The sequence below is a fragment of the Salvelinus alpinus genome, chromosome 30 (assembly GCF_045679555.1).
Source record: "Salvelinus alpinus chromosome 30, SLU_Salpinus.1, whole genome shotgun sequence".
NCBI classification, from domain to species: Eukaryota; Metazoa; Chordata; class Actinopteri; order Salmoniformes; family Salmonidae; genus Salvelinus; species Salvelinus alpinus.
Genome location: NC_092115.1, coordinates 18,557,729 through 18,566,336, shown reverse-complemented (window position 1 = coordinate 18,566,336; position 8,608 = coordinate 18,557,729). Strand labels below are relative to the sequence as shown.

Sequence of the window (8,608 nt, the reverse complement as noted above, 5' to 3'; positions counted from 1 at the left end):
ATGCCAGATAGAGGCATGGTCCTATGGCACAGGTCCTCTGAGAGAAAGAAAGAAAGAAAGAAAGAGAGAAAGAGAGAATTAGAGAGAGCATACTTAAATTCACACAGGACACCGGATAAGACAGTAGAAATACTCCAGATATAACAGACTGACCCTAGCCCCCCGACACATAAACTACTGCAGCATAAATACTGGAGGCTGAGACAGGAGGGGTCAGGAGACACTGTGGCCCCATCCGATGATACCCCGGACAGGGCCAAACAGGCAGGATATAACCCCACCCACTTTGCCAAAGCACAGCTCCCACACCACTAGAGGGATATCTTCAACCACCAACTTACCATCCTGAGACAAGGCTGAGTATAGCCCACAAAGATCTCCGCCACGGCACAACCCAAGGGGGGGCGCCAACCCAGACAGGAAGACCACGTCAGTGACTCAACCCACTCAAGTGACGCACCTCTCCTAGGGACGGCATGGAAGAGCACCAGTAAGCCAGTGACTCAGCCCCTGTAATAGGGTTAGAGGCAGAGAATCCCAGTGGAGAGAGGGGAACCGGCCAGGCAGAGACAGCAAGGGCGGTTCTTTGCTCCAGTGCCTTTCCGTTCACCTTCACACTCCTGGGCCAGACTACACTCAATCATAGGACCTACTGAAGAGATGAGTCTACAATAAAGACTTAGGTTGAGACCAACACAGACCATTCCATAAAAATTGAGCTCTATAGGAGAAATCCCTGCCTCCAGCTGTTTGCTTAGAAATTCTAGGGACAATTAGGAGGCCTGTGTCTTGTGACCGTAGCGTACGTGTAGGTATGTACGGCAGGAACAAATCAGAAAGATAGGTAGGAGCAAGCCCATGTAATGCTCTGTAGGTTAGCAGTAGAACCTTGAAATCAGCCCTAGCCTTAACAGGAAGCCAGTGTAGGGAGGATAGCACTGGAATAATAGGGTCACATTCTTTGGTTCTAGTCAGGATTCTAGCAGCTGTATTTAGCACTAACTGAAGTTTATTTTGTGCTTTTTCCGGGTAGCCGGAAAGTAGAGCATTGCAGTAGTCTAACCTAGAAGTGACAAAAGCATGGATACATTTTTCTGCATAATCTTTGTCCGGAAATTTCAGATTTTTGCAATGTTACGTAGATGGAAAAAAGCTGTCCTTTAAACAGTCTTGATATGTTCGTCAAAAGAGAGATCAGGGTCCAGAGTAACGCCGAGGTCCTTCACAGTTTTATTTGAGACAACTGTACAACCATCAAGATTAATTGTCAGATTCAACAGAAGATCTCTTTGTTTCTTGGGACCAGAAACAAGCATCTCTGTTTTGTCCGAGTTTAAAAGTAGAACATTTGCAGACATTCACTTCCTTATGTCTGAAACACAGGCTTCCAGCAAGGGCAATTTTGGGGCTTCACCATGTTTCATCGAAATGTACAGCTGTGTGTCATCCACATAGCAGTGAAAGTTAACATTATGTTTTCGAATGACATCCCCAAGAGGTCAAATATATAGTGAAAACAATAGTGGTCCTAAAACGGAACCTTGAGGAACACCGAAATTTACAGTTGATTTGTCAGAGGACAAACCATCCACAGAGACAAACTGTTTTCACTATATATTTTACCTCTTGGGGATGTCATTTCCGACAGATAAGATCTAAACCAGGCCAGAACTTGTCCATGTAGACCAATTTGGGTTTCCAATCTCTCCAAAAGAATGTGGTGATCGATGGTATCAAAAGCAACACTTAGGTCTATGAGCACGAGGACAGATGCAGAGCCTCGGTCTGACGCCATTAAAAGGTCATTTACCCCCTTCAGAAGTGCAGTCTCAGTGCTATGATGGGGTCTAAAACCAGACTGAAGCATTTCGTAAACATTGTTTGTCTTCAGGAAGGCAGTGAGTTGCTGCGCAACAGCTTTTTCAATTTCTTTGAGAGGAATGGGAGATTCGATATAGGCCGATCGTTTTTTTAATTTTCTGGGTCAAGGTTTGGCTTTTTCAAGAGAGGCTTTATTACTGCCACTTTTAGTGAGTTTGGTACACATCCGGTGGATAGAGAGCCGTCTATTATGTTCAACATAGGAGGGCCAAGCACAGGAAGCAGCTCATTCAGTAGTTTAGTAGGAATAGGGTCCAGTATGCAGCTTGAAGGTTTAGAGGCCATGATTATTTTTATCATCGTGTCAAGAGATATAGCACTAAAACACTTGAGTGTCTCCCTTGATCCTAGGTCCTGGCAGAGTTGTGCAGACTCAGGACAACTGAGCTTTGGAGGTACACGCAGATTTAAAGAGGAGTCCGTAATTTGCTTTCTAATGATCATGATCTTTTCCTCAAAGAAGTTCATGAATTTATCACTGCTGAAGTGAAAGCCATCCTCTCTTGGGGAATGCTGCTTTTTAGTTAGCTTTGCGGCAGTATCAAAAATGAATTTTGGATTGTTCTTATTTTCCTCAATTAAGTTGGAAAAATAGGATGATCGAGCAGCAGTGAGGGCTTTTCGATACTGCACAGTACTGTCTTTCCAAGCTAGTCGGAAGACTTCCAGTTTGGTGTGGCGCCATTTCCGTTCCAATTTTCTGGAAGCTTGCTTCAGAGCTTGGGTATTATTCCATGTGACATAACTAGGTCCAGAGTTTGACTGTGGCAGTGAGTAGCTCCGGAGACATGTTGGACAAAACCCACTGAGTCGATGATGGCTCCGAAAGCCTTTTGGAGTGGGTCTGTGGACTTTTCCATGTGAATATTAAAGTCACCAAAAATTAGAATAATATCTGCTATGACGACATGGTCCGATAGGAATTCAGGGAACTCAGTGAGGAACGCTGTATATGGCCCAAGAGGCCTGTAAACAGTAGCTATAAAAAGTGATTGAGTAGGCTGCATAGATTTCATGACTAGAAGCTCAAAAGACGAAAACATCGTTTTTTTGTTTGTAAATTGAAATTTGCTTTCGTAAATGTTAGCAACACCTCTGCCTTTTTGGGATGCGCGGGGGATATGGTCACTAGTGTAACCAGGAGGTGAGGGCTCATTTAACACAGTAAATTCATCAGGCTTAAGCCATGTTTCAGTCAGGCCAATCACATCAAGATTATGATCAGTGATTAGATCATTGACTATAGCTGCCTTGGAAGTGAGGGATCTAACATTAAGTAGCCCTATTTTGAGATGTGAGGTATCACAATCTCTTTCAATAATGGCAGGAATGGAGGAGGTCTTTATTCCAGTGAGATTGCTAAGGCGAATACCGCCATGTTTAGTTTTGCCCAACCTAGGTCGAGGCACAGACACGGTCTCAATGGGAATAGCTGAGCTGACTACACTGACTGTGCTAGTGGCAGACTCCACTAAGCTGGCAAGCCTGACAGCCGTCACTCCTCAACAGGCCAGGCTTGGTCCTGTTTGTGGGTGAGTCCCAGAAAGAGGGCCAATTATCTACAAATTCTATCTTTTGGTAGGGGCAGAAAACAGTTTTCAACCAGCGATTGAGTTGTGAGACTGCTGTAGAGCTCATCACTCCCCCTAACTGGGAGGGGGCCAGAGACAATTACTTGATGCCGACACATCTTTCTAGCTGATTTACACGCTGAAGCTATGTTGCGCTTGGTGACCTCTGACTGTTTCATCCTTACATCGTTGGTGCCGACGTGGATAACAATATCCCTATACTCTCTACACTCGCCAGTTTTAGCTTTAGCCAGCACCATCTTCAGATTAGCCTTAACGTCGGTAGCCCTGCCCCCTGGTAAACAGTGTATGATCGCTGGATGATTCATTCTAAGTCTAATACTGCAGGTAATGGAGTCACCAATGACTAGGGTTTTCAATTTGTCAGAGCTAATGGTGGGAGGATTCGGCGTCTCAGACCCCGTAACGGGAGGAGTAGAGACAAGAGAAGGCTCGGCCTCTGACTCCGACTCGCTGCTTAATGGGGAGAACCGGTTGAAAGTTTCTGTCGGCTGAATGAGCGACACCAGTTGAGTATTCCTACAGCATTTCCTTCCAGAAGCCATGAGAAAGTTGTCCGGCTGCGGGGACCGTGCGAGGGGATTTATACTACTATCTATACTTACTGGTGGCACAGACGCTGTTTCATCCTTTCCTACACTGAAATTACCCTTGCCTAACGATTGCGTCTGAAGCTGGGCTTGCAGCACAGCTATCCTCGCCGTAAGGCGATCGTTCTCCTGTATATTATGAGTACAGTGACTGCAATTAGAAGGCATCATGTTAATGTTACTACTTAGCTTTCTGGTGGAGGGCCTGACGAACCATGTCCAGAGATAGCATCCGGAGTGAAAAAGTTTAATGAAAAAAAAAGGTTGAGTGAGGGAAAAACTAAAAATATATACGATAATTATAAAGTAAAAACCGTAAAGTTGTCAGGTAGCAAAGTAAGGTTAGCAACAAAACGCACAGCAGCACGTAAACAAGTCTGCAAGTTGTGACCGGAAATGACAGAGACGAAAAAACGTGATGTGATGAAGATGGCTGACAATGCCATTTGGAATTAAGCCAGCAGCTGAATACCAGCGCAGACAGTGTGTAGCACTACAGGGACTTTAAGGAGTGAGTGTGATCGCAGATGACATTCTACTCTGTGGATGTGGTGACACACATGAAGAGGCGATGGCAGATCATGACAGAATCCTTACAGCTCTCCTGCAGACAGCAAGAGATGTCAACATGAAGCTGAACAAAAATAAACTCTGGTTAAAGCTGCCTAGTGTGACACACATGGCTCATCTTTTCACCGCAAAGGGCCTTCACCCTGACCCAGAGAAAATAACAGCCATTCAGAACATGGGTTAACACCGACCAACATCAAGTCACTACAGCGGATGTTGGGGTTAGTGAACTATCTTGAAAATTCATGCCCCGCCTATCTGATGTGTGCGAGTCGCTCAGAAGGCTGACTGACAAGGACATTGACTGGACATGGCTACCACAGCATGACACAGCCGTTGAGACTATCAAACAGTTAGTCACACAACACCCAGTGCTCAAATACTACGACCTGAGGGATGAAGTCACACTGCAGTGTGATGCCAGTGAGACAGGTTTGTATCCTGTTGCATTTTCCTCCAGAACATTGACTTAGACAGAACAATGACATGCACAGATTGAGAAAGAATGTCTATCCATTGTTTTTGCATGTGACAAGTTTGACCAGTATCTGCATGGCAGACAGTTCATCACAATACACAGCAACCACAAACTGCTTGAGACAATCTTCAAGAAATCCTTACTCACAGCACCCAAGCAACTGCAGAGAATGTTGCTAAGGCTACAAAGATACCAACTCCATGTGCAATACAAACAAGGAAAATAACTACATGTAGCTGACTTCCTGTCCAGAACAGCTCAATCAACCACAGAGCACAGACAAATGCAAACACCAGCCACGGTCTAGGCTATGGGCCTGGCCACAAATGAACTGGAACAGGCGGATTACACCAGTGATGTCAACATCACGATGAAGACAATAGAGTCAATCAAAGAACACTGTTCCCAGGACCCACTGTTTCAGGCTCTGTACGCACAAATCAACAACGGCTGGCCTGGAACCAAACAGGCTGTGAGTCACACACTGAAACATTTATGGATGTACAAAGAGGAGCTAACCACAGAAAATTGACTGATATTTAAAGGAAACAGGGTCTTCATCCCTGACATGTTACGCACTGACTTTCTACACAAAATACCCTCTGGCCACTCAGGCATAGAAAGGCACATGATGCTGTTTTCTGGCCAAGTATCACAGAGGACGTAAAGATCTTTATCAATGTGCCACCTGCAATGCAATCCAGAAGAGACAACAAAAGGAGACACTCATCTCCCACCAAATGCTTCCTCTCCAATGGTCCAAGATCGGGATGGACTTACTCACAGTCAACAAAAGCAACTACCTCCTCATGGTCGATTATTACTCAGACTAGTGGGAGCTCGATGAGCTGACTGACACCACATCAGACACCATCATTGAATGCTGCAAAAATCAGCTCAGCAGACATGGTGTTGCCCACACACATTTATCTGAGTAAATGTTCTTTATTTTTTATTTTTACAAAAATGTAAATGTTAATGCCATAGTTGTACATTTTCGGTCAAAATCACTAGAATAAATGTGCTTTAGCTGGCACCCTGTCCTGATAATGGCTACACTATCTAGCTACTTCCCTCTCCTTACTGCAGGACAGCAGTACTCTGTTTTAGTCGGCAAGCAGGAACAAAGGACACACGGTGCCCCGTGTTGTTGTGTTGCCAGATTGCAGTGCAAACTCTCCCCTTTGAGCAGTATACTGAATCACGGTGACATCTTGATGGTTTGTCACGAATCCCGCTTCCTGAGTCTGTTTTTGCTTGTGTTCTGTCCTGGAGTGTTTTTCCGGTGTCCTGGAACGCACCCTGTCTGGTTGCCGGGCGTCGTAGCTAGTTGGGAGATCTCTGATTACCCGCACCTGTATCCCATCAGCTATCTGCACACCTGGTCCTGATCATCACCTCTCCACTTCATAAGCTCTGACCTGACATCCATTCCCTGCCGGATCGTTAGCCATGAACAGTATGTTGTGCCAGTGTATCAGCCTCCAGTTTGATAGAGTTTGTTTTGTTGTATTGTACGTCTTGCTTGCCTTGAACTTACCTCCGTTTGTTCTGTCTACAGTCATTCACCCGGAACACTCACCCCATCCCTGCCTGGTCGTCGGTGGCTTCTGTTACTCCCTTGGATCTGCCTATTCACTCCCATCAACTCACCTCCGCTGCCTGCTCCGCCACCTGGATCTTTCTACCTCTACGTTTAAACTTGTAAATAAATACTCACCTTCGTCCTACTCTCCTTGTCCTGGTCTGCTTCTGGGTTCTATTTTAGAAAACCGTGACATGGTTACTATCAATATTACAAGTTAAGTGGGATGGAACAAATTGGCCACATTAGCTATCACCAGCAAAATGTGAAACAGCTGCCCAGTGCGAAGCAATAGTGGGAAGCATGTTGATACAACCTCGATACTTTAGATAATTGGCATGTCAAGGTGACATCCACATGGTGACCAATACTACAAATGATTTCTCCCTCGGCAATGAAAATAAACACCACTTTCTTTCATAAGTTTTAACTAGTGCCATGCTGTTGTTGTTGCCATCTAGTGTCGTAGCTGAATCAGAATTAGTTAGGTAACATAGATAAATAAGATGTTTTATTTACTTTCATAATATGCTTATGTGAGATACTTGTCATTCGAATGTCTCTTTTTGGACTATACTGTCGGCAGTTGCATTTTCCTTTCTTCTCTAGGGAAAAGTCACTTGGGGCCCAGAGAAGGGAGAGGTCAGGCTTGTCTTTTACATGTCTGGTAATATGCAGAATATCAGAATGGAACATTGTCTTCATATGTGAACAGGTTTGAACATTGTCTTCATATGTGAATGTATCTGTTAAACCATGTGAAGGGCTCCACAATGTCTGTACTCCAGTCACTCCCTCCTCTTCCCATTGGGGGGAGGAGTATGGCAGTATCTGGAACCATTGTATTACCCCTCTGATGTTGAACTTATCTTGACCTAGTATATGACCTAGAGGCTCACTCCCCTCAATGAGCTTGTCCAGGGGTGGGGTGTATTTGAGATGGGAGTATCTAGAATTGACAATTGATATATGCCATTGGATGAGGTAATGTTTTGGTACTATGAAGTACCAAGAATGAGATTAGAACCTCGTCTTAGAGAGCAAACTGAACGATAATTTATAGCTAATGCTATCTGGCTATAGGATACTCCTCTCTCAAGTAAAAGGCCTTTGTGAAGTTTCTGAGATCTGTGGTTCGTCATGTAAGTTGAGAGGGGTGTATCTTGGCTATAAAATATCTTTGTAATCTCTTATAGGCACTCTCAGAGAATTCATTTATAGACACTGAATTGATCTGAGAGTCAAAGGGCTATGGTGAAGCTCATATGATTAAAGATGAAGTTTAAATATAACTCAGACTTGTGTGTGGTTTGTAAACTCTCATTTAGTAATACAGGAAATTACCACGACACTAGCCAGCATAAACTTGCTAGCTGGGAAGGGCTCATCAAGACAACTGACTGAACCAAATCCATTCGTCTCCACGCGAATTTGTATTGGCGAATCGCAACCAACTGAAAGTTACATGCACCACCATCTACTGTGTGTGATGCAGGTCACGGCCTCCCTATTAATCTATTTATCTTATCTATCCCTGCCTACTGTTCTAGAGTGTGAATTCATTACACTTTGTGACACAAAAGTGGAAGGGAAAAGGACGGGGAAGAAAAAATGCCCTACCAACTAACCCTACAGCTATTAAAACCTCACCACTATTCCACTACTTGGCCCTATCTGATCCTACTCCAGGCCAACAGCCTGGGAGGATGGGACACAATTGTTCAACACACCTTGTAACTCTTCCACAGTAAAATCTTGTACACCCAAGTACTTCTCTGCAGCTGACACCACAAAATCTATTTTCTATGAACGCTAAGAAACCAACCTTACTGAAGCACGTTATTCCTATCACTCTCTAATGGCCTCGGTCTACTCACTCGCCCTGGACCCATCTTCCTCTAATACTCTCTTC

The 8,608-nt window shown here is 44.4% G+C and overlaps 1 long non-coding RNA gene across 1 annotated transcript; it reads left to right on the top strand.

Annotated features, from left to right (window-relative positions):
- Positions 1-6,459: 6,459 nt before the first annotated feature.
- LOC139560413 (uncharacterized) lies at positions 6,460-6,841 on the top strand. Its single transcript, XR_011671933.1, has 2 exons — positions 6,460-6,570; positions 6,673-6,841. It is a non-coding gene; the product is annotated as an uncharacterized lncRNA (long non-coding RNA).
- The last annotated feature ends 1,767 nt before the right edge of the window (positions 6,842-8,608 follow it).